General features: G+C 37.9%; 1 long non-coding RNA gene across 1 annotated transcript; it reads left to right on the forward strand.

Annotated features, from left to right (window-relative positions):
* The first annotated feature begins 577 nt into the window (after positions 1-577).
* LOC307139674 lies at positions 578-4,199 on the forward strand. Its single transcript, XR_013818156.1, has 7 exons — positions 578-1,417; positions 2,008-2,081; positions 2,324-2,371; positions 2,455-2,538; positions 2,689-2,894; positions 3,062-3,221; positions 3,320-4,199. It is a non-coding gene; the product is annotated as an uncharacterized lncRNA (long non-coding RNA).
* The last annotated feature ends 8,533 nt before the right edge of the window (positions 4,200-12,732 follow it).

Raw genomic sequence — 12,732 nt, forward strand, 5'->3', positions numbered from 1 at the left:
GTGGACTTAGTTAAGTTTTTTGCGCTTTATTTGGTAATATTTCGAATATTAATAAAATATTATCAGTAATACATTTTGGTGCCCCTATGGATGAGTGGCACCCCTAGCATTTGCCTATTCCGCCTATGCCCCAGATAGCAAAAAATATCGGCACGGCTTCTTTTTGCCGCCGGCCCTAAGCTGTCGGCTATAGGTGCGTCCCGCTGGCGGTGATGAAACGTTTGCCGCCGAATACGTCACTCCCATTTCTTGCGAGATGCCGCGGCCGACTAGCCGGCGGGCCGCCGGCTTCATTTTCTCTGGCGGTTGCCTCCGCCTAATGGACCGCGGCCGGCTGGCGGCAAGCCGCTGTGAAATACAAGGATTTCTACTCTCAAATTCGACCAGCCACGTTGGCTATGTTTGGCTTGTTGGGAAATAGAGTGGAACTGACAGCATTTTAACTAGTTCTCACATTTGAAGCGATTATAAAATCATAATAGCCTATATGTGAATTATATCAAATATTAGTTTTTTTTGCTCCAAAGCCATTAGGGTTTATAACAGATTCTTGACTCTTGATTCCATGATAAGGTTAGGTTTAGGAAATTACATTTAAATTTTCACTTGATTATTTGCATGTCGAGTGTGTTTAAACAGTGTTGGTCAATTTGACCCATAATGGATGTAATACTTTTTTTTTTTTTAGCATAATAGGAGGGTTAAGAAAGTTTGAAAGTTCATTTTAGGATAACACTTATTTTTGTATTGGCCTTTTTTCTATTTCTTTTTGGACTGACTTTAAAATAGACATGACAAAAAATTAGAACTAACTTCATGACATTTTACTTTGTTTTCAAAACCCATATTTTTCTGAAAAACAAAAATATATTATTAATTATTTAGGAAAAATTCTACATTCATAAGACAAGAATAACTCAAAAGAAGCCCTCTAATATTACCTCTTATAAAGCTGATTTTTACAATATTTGAAACCCTCTCAAACATGAGGTCGCAAAACAAAAAGCTTACAAAAACAGAAACCTGAAAGCTTTTCAATTTCATGTGACTGCCTTAATATTATAAAGTATTTTCTATCTCAGAATTCTTATTTTTATTATTTATTTTATATACAGTGTTACATTTGTTGTTATTCTTTGTTCTACATATTCGGAACTGTACCACAATGCTTTATTATTTTTATTTTTCTCTCATTGTACTTTTTGTATTGTACTTGTCTATACATGTACTAATTTAAATAAAAATAAAATAAAAAAAACAGAGAAGTACCTCCACCGGCCGAGAGGGGCAGTATACTTAAAAAAGACGGAAGACAAACCGGTAAAACATACAGATTTACCAACAGCGGCCGCTCATCACATGGTTTTAGTATTTGAAGAGAGGAGATCAGAAAATATCCTCGACTACGAGCGTTTAAGTAAGTACATGTTTCCTTTTTGTGTCACACAATATTATGTTCATTTTTGATGTATATACCGGTAGGTTGTTTTAATTAGTTTGTTCAGACACGCACGCTGATATAGTGCACAATACACAGTGTTAGCTAACACGTGCTGTTTCGCCTTTTTTACACACTGAGTTCAAGCATGTTCTACATGTTAAAATGTATCTAGCTACTGTAGGTAAGTTAGCCAAAGCTTTACATCTAGAAAGACTTAAGTTTAACTTTTGGTGTTTTCTAACAAAACAGAATGATGTATATAGGTTATTTAAATTATTTTGTTAGTCCGAACAAGCATGCTGCTAACGTTAGGTCAGTTTTAGCAAGTGTTAGCTAACATGTGCTGTGTTGCTACTGTTCTTCTAGCATTTAAGGTCATTTATGAGTTATTTCTCTGAACTGCTGTACTTATTATGTTTGAGGACAATGCAGTTTACTTGAATCACTACACTGAATGAATACATTTTACTGTTCCACATTTGGCTGACCAGTTTTTCCCCCCACAGCATAGCTACTGTATATTCTGTATTTAACGTTAATGCGGTTTTGTTCACATTTTCTTGCAGATACCTTGACCAGAGCACAATCGGTTATCTTCATCCAAGAGACCTATTGTTGGACAATCGTTTCGGCTTTCAAGGTAAATAAATTGTTAGTCACAATGTCTAGTTACTGGGCTATAAGGAGAAGAATATTGAAAGGAGTTGAGATGGACAAACAGGAAATTGCAGATGTTGGAAACTTTAACAGTATGGAAAATTGTGCCTGTAGTTGTTGATATATATATATATATATATATATATATATATATATATATATATATATATATATATATATATATATATATATATATATATATAAAATAAAATATTTTTTATGTAGATTTCCAGAATGAGAACCAAGCCCTGAGGGAAAGCAATGCACGAGCAGGTGAGAACATGCACTCTTTCTTAAATTTTACTTTTTTGACTGTGATGTAGGTCCAAAATTACCAAATGCCTTTCATTTTGTAGCTTCGGATGACAGCGGCTCACTTCATGAGCAGGTGAAGCAAGTTGGGACAATGTTGACGACGTTTGCTCGTACTGGGCAATCAGGTACAACTTGCAAACAACACCTGTGGTTGTTGGTTTAATTCCCACTGGGGCCACCTGTACATGTAGTAGACCTAGTTGTAAATGTCATAGTTTAGTAGTTGAGGGACCAGGACTGACTGCTTTATTCTTTTATTCTGTGAACCCCTGTAGGTGCAGATCAGACCCTAATGCTGCGACGTCTTGGAGAGTTTGGCGATGTTGTGCATAGCATGGACAACAAAATGGACACTATGCTGCAACATTTCAGTGCCAATGTGTCTTTTGGAGAGTTATCCCTGCCAGGGGGTCTGTTACTCCCCCTAGACAACCCATTTGGCGTTGCTTGACAACAGTTTGAGGCAGGATAAAGAGCTCCAGTAAGTGTGCTGATTTTGTTTATAATGCTGTAGGGTAATCTAAAAAGTAAAATTTAAGATTGTACACTGCATATTCTACAGTCTGAATCACAGCCTGTCACATTTTTATATTTATGTATGAGAAGCTTCAGAGATATGTAATTTGTAACACTTTTTTGTATTTTCAGCTTCGGTTTTTGGCAATCAAATGTGGGAGGGACCTAAAGACAACCGTGTGGCGAATGCTTTAGAGTATCTTCTCTAATCACCTTTCCATTAATACAACCTGGACGGGTGTAGGGGATAAAGCATGTTTTAGAGACATGTTCCTGAAGACCATTGTTCAAAGTAATATATATATAAATATATAAATTTGTTATATATTTAAGTAGATGTGTGTGGCCTTATGACATTCACATGGAATGACAGATCTGTATTTTCTACAGGAGCCATCCGGAAGAACCCGGCGACCCAGGATGCCACTGATGAGGCGGTCCAGGTTAGCGCTATGCGTTACCTGAAAGGAGCATCTGATCGTGAAGGTGGAAAAAGACGCCGCACAGCTGAGAGGGACCCACAGCCGACCTCTTACACCTAGGCTGACTACTGACACCTGGAACCCTTTCTTTATCCTGCAGTCAGTAACATCAAGACCCCTAAAGAAGCCAGAAGTTTCAGGCTACACTCACCCAATCCACACTGTTCACTGTGGAAATTACTTTTTTTTTATTCCCTGTGACCCTGCCTTGAAGGCAGCTCCTTGGATAGATATGGGATGGCGAGGTTGTTTGTCCTTTATATAGGCGCACAAGAAATCACTGAAGATAAGCCAATTTGCGCTGCCTCATTCTGGAGGTCGGGGAAAACCGGAGAACCCATAGTCAGGCTTGTTATAATGTTCTGTTCTACTACTGTTCTATTCTTCTCCAGAGCTTTACTCTAAATTATTACCATTTATGCTATTGTTAGAAATGGCTTGTTAAATGTGATGTTATACCTCGATTTATTTGGTATCCTGCACATTCTTTGGTACCAAATATCCTCATTATTTGATATAATATTTAATGGTAATTCTTTTCATCCCAGAGCTGACCTATTTGTTATTAACAAATATTGTAAGTGTTATAATTTGCTTGTAAGGCTGTTTTTTTTTTTTTTTAAACCAAAATTTAATTGGAAACATGCAGGTTCTTTAGTAAATGTTTTTTGTTATTTATAGGCCTATTTAAGCTTATTTATTGTCTGTTATATTTAATTTATATTATCTTGTATCATTGACAGTTAATGTACTTTGAAATGTGGAATAAAAATGCCAAATGGGAATTTATCTGGTTTGTTCAATTATTATCCATCATAAACTGCATGTTACAAATATATGAATAATAAATAAATATATATATTATTTATTACACAATAAGCGGAGGCAGATCGTTCGAAAAAAGCGTTTGCCTCCGCCGGGCCGCCTTCTGGTATAAAGGCGGCGGAACGGCGGTTTGCCTGCGGGCCGGCGGCGGTACGAAGGCGGTAGGAAGCCGGCTGCCGCTTTTAAAAAGCGGCTGCCGCCGGCGGTGCGCCGTCAAACATGTTTGCGATTACGCAATTCTGACGCTTCTACAGCCGCCGGATCACCGCCGGTGGTCCGCCGACTCATTGCTATCTGGGGCCACGGGCCCGGCCCTGAGTAGGTGGCAGAATGTAAACGTTGTTGCGGGAATATCTAAATCTTACCCGGATACAGCAATGCTATTTTCTGATTGGTTGTTCGGTAGCTATATTTGTTTATTTGATTGGCTGGTGCGTGGCAGGGCCTTCTGAACTTTATGTGGAATTCACTTGATTCCTCAGGCACAACTTGGTGGGCCTTCTCCTGGACATTTCTCTGCCTGAGAAATACAAGGTGTGGTGTGTGAGCGTGTGAAATGCGTGTGTCTCGCTGTCAGCAGCTGCTCACAATGTTGTCATGACAACCGCTACACAACATTCACTTCAAGAGGTTTACCTTATTATTAGCATTAGTGTATTATTTCGTATCATATACCTTATAGAAAAGACGAGAGTCGCGTTTGTTTCTATTGAGCCTGATTTCTCAAAATGGTGTGTGTGCTTATCCTGGGTAACGTTACCATGACAACAGTGCGAGTTTATAGTAAACATGAGCGCTGATGACGGCTCACACATTCACAGAACGTGTACAGAGTAACGTTTAGTATTTTGACTGAATAATAAGTTTTTTTTCTCTCGCAAAACCTTATAGTATGCCTCCTGAACACTTTGCATATTATGGCGCTCGTCTCACTGTATGATTGCGTGCAGGGCCGGCGTTTGCTATAGGCGAGCTAGGCGGTTGCCTAGGGCGACAAATGTGTTGGGGGCGCAGCCAGGCGCCCTCTAGTGGCGCCCTTAAACTTACTTCCCATTAAGCATAGAATTAAAACAAGCGAAATAAAACATACTGTTTATTAAACATGATCATCCTTGGGCGCCCCCTCAGCCGCACGTTTAATTACTTAACCTGATTATTAGATTGAATTGATAGTGAGTATTGTCGAGCACAGGCGTTCAGGCGTTAGGTCAGGCAAGAGCTCATCAATGGCGCGTTCTTCAAAAATGAAGCGGTCTAAACCCTCGAGTGCACAGGGACGGAAAAAGAGAAAGGCAGACGATCACAAGAAAGCCCAGTATAGAGGTAAGTCTTCTCATCTCAGCCATAAAGGTGTCAAACTAAGTAAATTTACTTCGTATTATCGATATTATCAACTAATAATATTGGACGGCATTGGACATTTTATTGCTGTCACTAAGCTATCACTAGCTAGCTAGTTATCTACATATTACTACGCATTTCACTGACAATAAGGAAATCCAGACGAGCCAAATTTTAATGCTGCGTCAATTTTGAAGGTGAATAGAAATGCCAGAAACAACTGTTCATCTTTTATTATTTAAGATAGGGATAGAGCAACAAGAACTTATATATTTTAATTTTGTAGTGGTAAGTACAGTGTATCCATAATAGCACTTTTGTTTGTAGAGGGTATAGTTAATCCAGTTTATGGGTCATAATTTGCTTAAGTGTCTTTACAGGTGCTTAAGAGAGTTTTTGCACAGTTTATGTAGTTAATATTTGGTAAATATCGTTGAACATTCTTTCTAGCATTTGTGTATGACCAATTTATTGCAATTGATCCTTCAAGTCTTAATTTTCTTGATTAAGTGTTGGAGTGACTATAAAAGCATTTTTGTTTGTTCATCCATAGTTTGAGTCATAATTAGTTAAATATCCTCCAACTTTCTTTGTAGCATTTTTGTATGTGCAATTTATTAGAGTGTATCATTTAAGTCATAATTAGCTTTTTAAGTCTTGGAGTAACAATAGGAGCATGTTTGTTTATATAGTTTTTATAAATACTTAACCCATTTGTGCCCAAGTTTTTCTGAATGGCATGTTCTGCATTTATTTTCCCCAGGTTTTTGTATTTTTTCTTGAAAATCGTATTTGAATCTGTGGCAACTATAGTTGCCGGTGGGCAAATATGTTGTATGCACCCCTTCAATGTCAAATATGAATAAGAGGAGAACATTTAGCATCTAACTCAAAATAACTGCTTTCAACAGATCAATCTTTATTCATAATCAAATTTATTATGTTATGTTTATTATGTTTTATACTAAAAACTATAGATCTGGGGGGGGGGGGGGGGGGGGGGGGGGGCAACCAAAGAGCTAGAGCCGGCCCTGATTGCGTGATACTTTTGTATCCTTTTCGTTAAGTTTTAGCCTAGTGGCCATTCATCAAAAACCTTCATTTCTTTTCGACTGACACGGACATCTTGGATGACATGGGGGTGAGTAAATCATCAGCAAAAGTTTATTTAAAAGAGAACTAATCCTTTAAAAACAAAGAGAAACCTGGAAGCACATTGCAGTTGATACATTTAGAGAATTCGTCCCAAAATAGTTGTGTGTGTGAGGACAATCCCAGAAAATATGAAAAGAAGTTTCATCAAGTTGTGTCTATATCTGACTTTTAAAAAAACTTTAGCAGGGTAAAATTTGTGTAATAATTTGAATTAAATTTCTCTAACCTTATTAGTGATTATGTATTTCAAAGGCAGAGTCCATACTTTTGTCCAATCAATATGATCGACCAAATTCTTCCAATATGATGCCACATATGGAACTGTTACAAGCTCCTTTTGAAAGAGAGATCATCTGATTCTATAATTACGTGATGAAGGATGTGACAGAAAGCACAGTTTTCCTACTGGAAGTTCAAAAGGGTCTAAAGATAAAGGTAAAGTCTGAGATGATCTAACAGACTCTAGAAGCATAATAACTCCTTTAGGAACAGCGTCCATTACAATGGAAAATTCCCTGGGAGTTACTGGGAAATTAGATTTACATACAAATTCTTCATAATTTAAAATACGACCTTCTGAATTGAATAACTGGAAAACGGTCAATTTTATGTCCTCAAACAAAAAACAAGGACTTATTCCTATATACAATACAGGGCTCGACATTAAGCATGTTCACATGCTTGTCCTTCGGACAAGTAAATCTGTCATCCACTTGTCCGAGTAAAAAATGTGCTTGTCCGGAAAAAAAAAAATAATAATTTTTGTGTGTTGTAAATAAAATTTATTCTGAAGCAATATTCTCACCAGTGTTCAATCAGCTTTGACATATGCATATTTGTGATATTTTTACCTTTTTATAAAGGGCATTTTTCCCCTAATCTTGTTAAATATAGGCTATGATTCAGATTTCCTTTTATATTCTTAAATTGGATCAATAAATTAAATTAGAAGACGACACTGGCTATTACACTGAAAAATGACAACTTGCTTAAATATTGTTATGAGATTGTTTTAAATATTTTTTAATACAAATAAGAAATGTTGGAAAGATGAAACTAAACCACCAGTAGGTGGCAGCAGGTGACCGTCTGAATGAGTGAGTCATTGAGTCGATTCGTTCAAACGGCTGATTCATTCAAGAATGAGGCGGTCGTTTACGCATAGTTCATTGAATCTTTGATTCTATCGATTCATTCAAAACGCTGAATCATTCACTAACACACGCTGTTGCTGTGACTCGCGTTCTGCTGTCATCTTTTGGAACTATTTTCGCTGCTGAAATAGAACAAAAACACTCAATATTGCATCTAAAATGTAAGTGACTTAATGTTAATAATTGTTTATGGAACTGTCATATGAAATCAGTGTCATTTTCAGTCGTGATGTTATTCAGGAAAACAGCACTCTTGGTAATGTGACGTTGCAACTGTATCATGTTATAAATATAAATAAACTCCACATTTCTACATTTTTACGGCAGTGTTAACTGAGTTTCTCTGTGTGAGCGGCGCACATTTGTTGTGAGAGGCTGCGCGAGCGTCAACAGTGCAACGTTAGTTACCGTCAGGTCATTATACATTATTATCATTCACTGTCAATCGCCACTTACAGTAATGAATGCAGAATCATTCTTGCATTTGGGTGATTCCCTAGTTATTTTTTGTTAATGACGTTTTATCAGGCTACTTCCGTCGTGCAAGTAAAATTTTCTTTCACTTGCCCCTTCAAAAAATCCACTTGTCCCGGACAAGCGTTAATGTCGAGCCCTGCAATCTCGATTGTTCCAAATAAAGTACCGGTGAGGGGAAAAGTTGTGCTTAAAAATGAATGACCATGCAAGTAATGCTTGCTTATGGAATTTAGATAAATTGTAAGGGATTCTAGCAATATTATAATTGCAGATCAATAGGAAAGGGAGACCACCTAATTTGGGAAAAATAAATAATTAGGGATAAAATTCCAAATTGAGTTTGGATTACACAAAAACTGTCTAATCCAATTGATTTTGGAAGTGTTGTTCAGAGATGAGAAATCAAGAAAATCGAACGTTCGAGTCGATCGTTCGTTTAATCCGCTCCATAATTCCGCTATTATGACGTCATATAATCACTCGTTGACTGAGGGAATGCAGTGCCGAGAAGTGAATCTGCAACATCGAAGGTAAGTAAAACTATATATCTATATAAGTATAGATAAAATTGTACTTATAAAAATATGTTTGGGGAGCATCTTTATCCTATATGGCATTCGGTAAAGGGGCGTGTCTTTATAAAATGCCAAACCTGAATCTGTTTAGCTGATATTTAAGCAATTTCTCTCGCATTATATCCCCTTTTCCCTTTGTAGAGGAACTTACATGTTAGCGAATTTCTCTGAGACGATACATGTCACAGTTTTAATAAAGAGCATGAACTTTCAGGGCTTTATCAAATGTTTGGGCGTTTCACCATGACAACGACTTCTCATTGGTCTTTAAAAATGACTGACTCTGACTTAATGATCAAATGTAGCACGAAAATATGATAATAATTTGAAATTCCCATTTTAATAAATAAACTTCTGACCAAGTAAACAAACATCGCAGAAAAAAACGTTATGAGGTTTCAAATCAGAATATGACTTTCACGTTACAATTTATTAATCCCATTATTACACTTCTTTTTTCATTGCAGTTAACTAAACACACACACGCACGCACGCACGCGCACACACACACACACACACACACACACACATCTGGGTCTCAGGAGGATATTATTATATTAATTGCTTCCATGGCACTCTAGATAGATGGATATCGGCCTACTGCATATTGTTATTGCAGATTATTACATATGTTGAGGTTGTTGGTTTGCAGTCTGTCGACTTGATACATAAATAAATATACCGCAGATTATTGCTTTATGTGTTATTTTTAGAAGCCTGATGTTATATCATGTTTAGCATTTATAATTGCTGACTATAATTTATTAAAGGACAATTTCTCGTATTAGGCTAATAATTGCATATTAGGCCTGGCTATATTGTTTCTGGGCACTTTCCTTCAGGCTCCTAATAGATTTAGTCTTTTTTATGTCTGTCAGATTATTAATTGCATTGTTATATTGCTGTAAGGCACTATCAGGGCTCTCAAGTTTTGAACTGAGTTCAGAGTGAGGTTTTGGCGACGGCAGCAGGGGTTTGGGCGGGGACCAGGTTCTGATCTGAAAAATTACACTAATTTGTATAAATAAATAAATAATAATATATTTTTTTATTTATTTCAACATTTCTGTGTGTGTGTGTGCATAGTATTAATTCTTGTATTTCTCTATTTCAAAGATGTCAGGGAAGAGGCAAATTAATAATCCACAATAATTTGGAATAGCCTATATATATATATATATTTTTTTTTTCTCCAGAATTTACTGTGTTGTAAACATAATGTATTCTGAAGCAATAGTCTCACAGTGTTCAATCAGTTTTGAGATATTTAAATCTGCATATCTTTGATATTTTTACCTTTTATGAAGGGCAGTTTCCCATAATCTTATTAAATATAGGCTATGCTTCAGCTTTAATTTTATATTCTTAAATTTGATCTATAAATTAAATTAGAATAAGACACTGTAGGGCTGTTGTCAATCAAATCAAATCATTTACACTGAAAAATGATTGAGATTGTTCTAAATATTTTTGAAAATACAAATAAGAAATGTTGGAAAGAAAACATGAAACTAAACCACCAGTAGGTGGCAGAATGTAAACCTTGTTGCGGGAATATCTAAATCTTACCCGGATACAGCAATGCTATTTTCTGATTGGCTGTTCGGTAGCTATATTTGTTTATTTGATTGGCTGGTGCGTGGCAGGGCCTTCTGAACTTTATGTGGAATTCACTTGATTCCTCTTAATCCTGGAATCCTTCTCCTGGACATTTCTCTGCGTGAGAAATACAAGGTGTGGTGTGTGAGCGTGTGAAATGCGTGTGTGGTGAGACTTGAGAGCCCTGCACTAGAGGGCTGCATTGGGATTGAGTCCCGCCGGGTCCCGCGTGACCCAACATAAATCTCGCGGGAGCGGGCGGTTTGAATTTTGCTGCCGGCGGGAATGGGCGGCTAAAAAAAACACAGCGGGAATCGGCGGGATAGGGAGGTTGCCTAACGACATGATGGAGAAGATGTCAATAGATGATGTAGAAAAGAACCTCAAACGAGGTATTTACAGCACAAAAGCTAAGCAAGGAAAGTCTGACATTTGGAGAAGTTTCTCAATTGTTTTGGTAGGCAAAGTCATGCGGTATAACGTTATATGTATCCACATATTGCGCAGCTGGCAAATACATAGGTATTTGATCATACCTCACCAAAAACGCTCAGCACTCCCTGCAGGTCAAGTTGACTGTTTGGTGTTTTTGACAAACAATACATAGAAGTTTAGTGGAAATGGATTGTTTCTAAATGTCCGTTTGCTATTTTGTGCTCACATTACGTTCTGTTGAAGCATGTTTTCTCAGGTTTCCTTTCAGTCGGTCACGTTCGACGGAATTGGGATCTGTTTTTTGTTTCTCAATCTGGTTTTCTGTTTTCTGTTTTGCAAAGCAGTCTATTTTTATGTGCAAAGTTTTTGATAAAAACGAAATTATATTTGAATGTATTTGTCTTTTTTTTTTTTTTACATGCAGGCCAGGGAAACGAAACAAACAACCCCATGAATCTCTTTAATAATATCAATACAAATACGTGTTTTTTTCCCCCTGCGGGACGGGAGAAGACACAAAATCAATTCATCTCTATTATTGTGCGGGAATAAATTCTCGGAGTTTTGCGGGTGCGGGCGGGAGTGTAACACATACGTTGCGGGAGCGGGCGGTAATGGTCAGAAATTCGGCGGGTGCGGGCGGGAGCGGGATGAAGAAAACAGTCCCGCGCAGGGCTCTACCCTGCACTATAGAAGATCGATAGTGAGTGCGTGAGCCGTCAGCAGCTGCTCACGCAATGTTGTCATGACAACCGCTACACAACATTCACTTCAAGAGGTTTACCTTATTATTAGCATTAGTGCATTATTTCTTATCATATACCTTATAGAAAAGACGAGAGTCGCGTTTGTTTCTATTGAGCCTGATTTCTCAAAATGGTGTGTGTGCTGGGTAACGTTACCATGACAACAGTGCGAGTTTATAGTAAACATGAGCGCTGCTGATGACTCGCACATTCACAGAACGCGTACAGAGTAACGTTAAGTATTTTGACTGAATAATAAGTTTTTTTTCTCGCAAAACCTTATAGTATGCCTCCTGAACACTTTGCATATTATGGCGCTCGTCTCACTGTATGATTGTGTGATACTTTTGTTTCCTTTTCGTTAAGTTTTAGCCTGGTGGCCATTCGCTGGTTTTCTGGTGCCTTTGCGCTGCTGTTCGATCACTGTGTGTGAATGCAAAGATATTGTCCTTCAAAGTGAAGGAGGTGGTGGTGGGCGTAGATAGATAGATAGGTGTGTAGGTAGGCAGACAGACAGATAAATATTTTCCTTCCAAGTGAAGGGGGTGGTGGTGGGCGTAGATAGGTAGGTAGGTAGTTGAGATAGATAGATATTGTCCTTCCAAGTGAAGGGGGTGGTGGTGGGCCTAGATAGATAGTTAGGTAGGTAGGTGAGATAGATAGATAGATAGGTAGGTGTGTAGGTAGGTAGACAGACAGATAGATATTGTCCTTCCAAGTGAAGGAGGAGGGTGTAGATAGATAGGTAGGTAGGTAGGTGAGATAGATAGATAGCCCCCACACTCTATCACATCGCATGCTGAGGAGTTTCCAGGTTTTGGTGCTGATCCTTCTCATAGGGGACACAGCATCTCATTTGCTGCATCAGAGGGTGGCCTAGAGTCCTCCAGGGATGAAGATTCAGCTGCGCTACCTCCTCCGGGGAGATTAACATTGTTTGAGTCTAAACCAGAGCTGACGGCCACGTTTGTGCCGCACCATCAGCGACATCAAAGGTAGGTAAAACTATATATC

The sequence above is a fragment of the Gobio gobio genome, assembly GCF_949357685.1.
Source record: "Gobio gobio genome assembly, chromosome: 16".
In the NCBI taxonomy this organism is placed as follows: Eukaryota; Metazoa; Chordata; class Actinopteri; order Cypriniformes; family Gobionidae; genus Gobio; species Gobio gobio.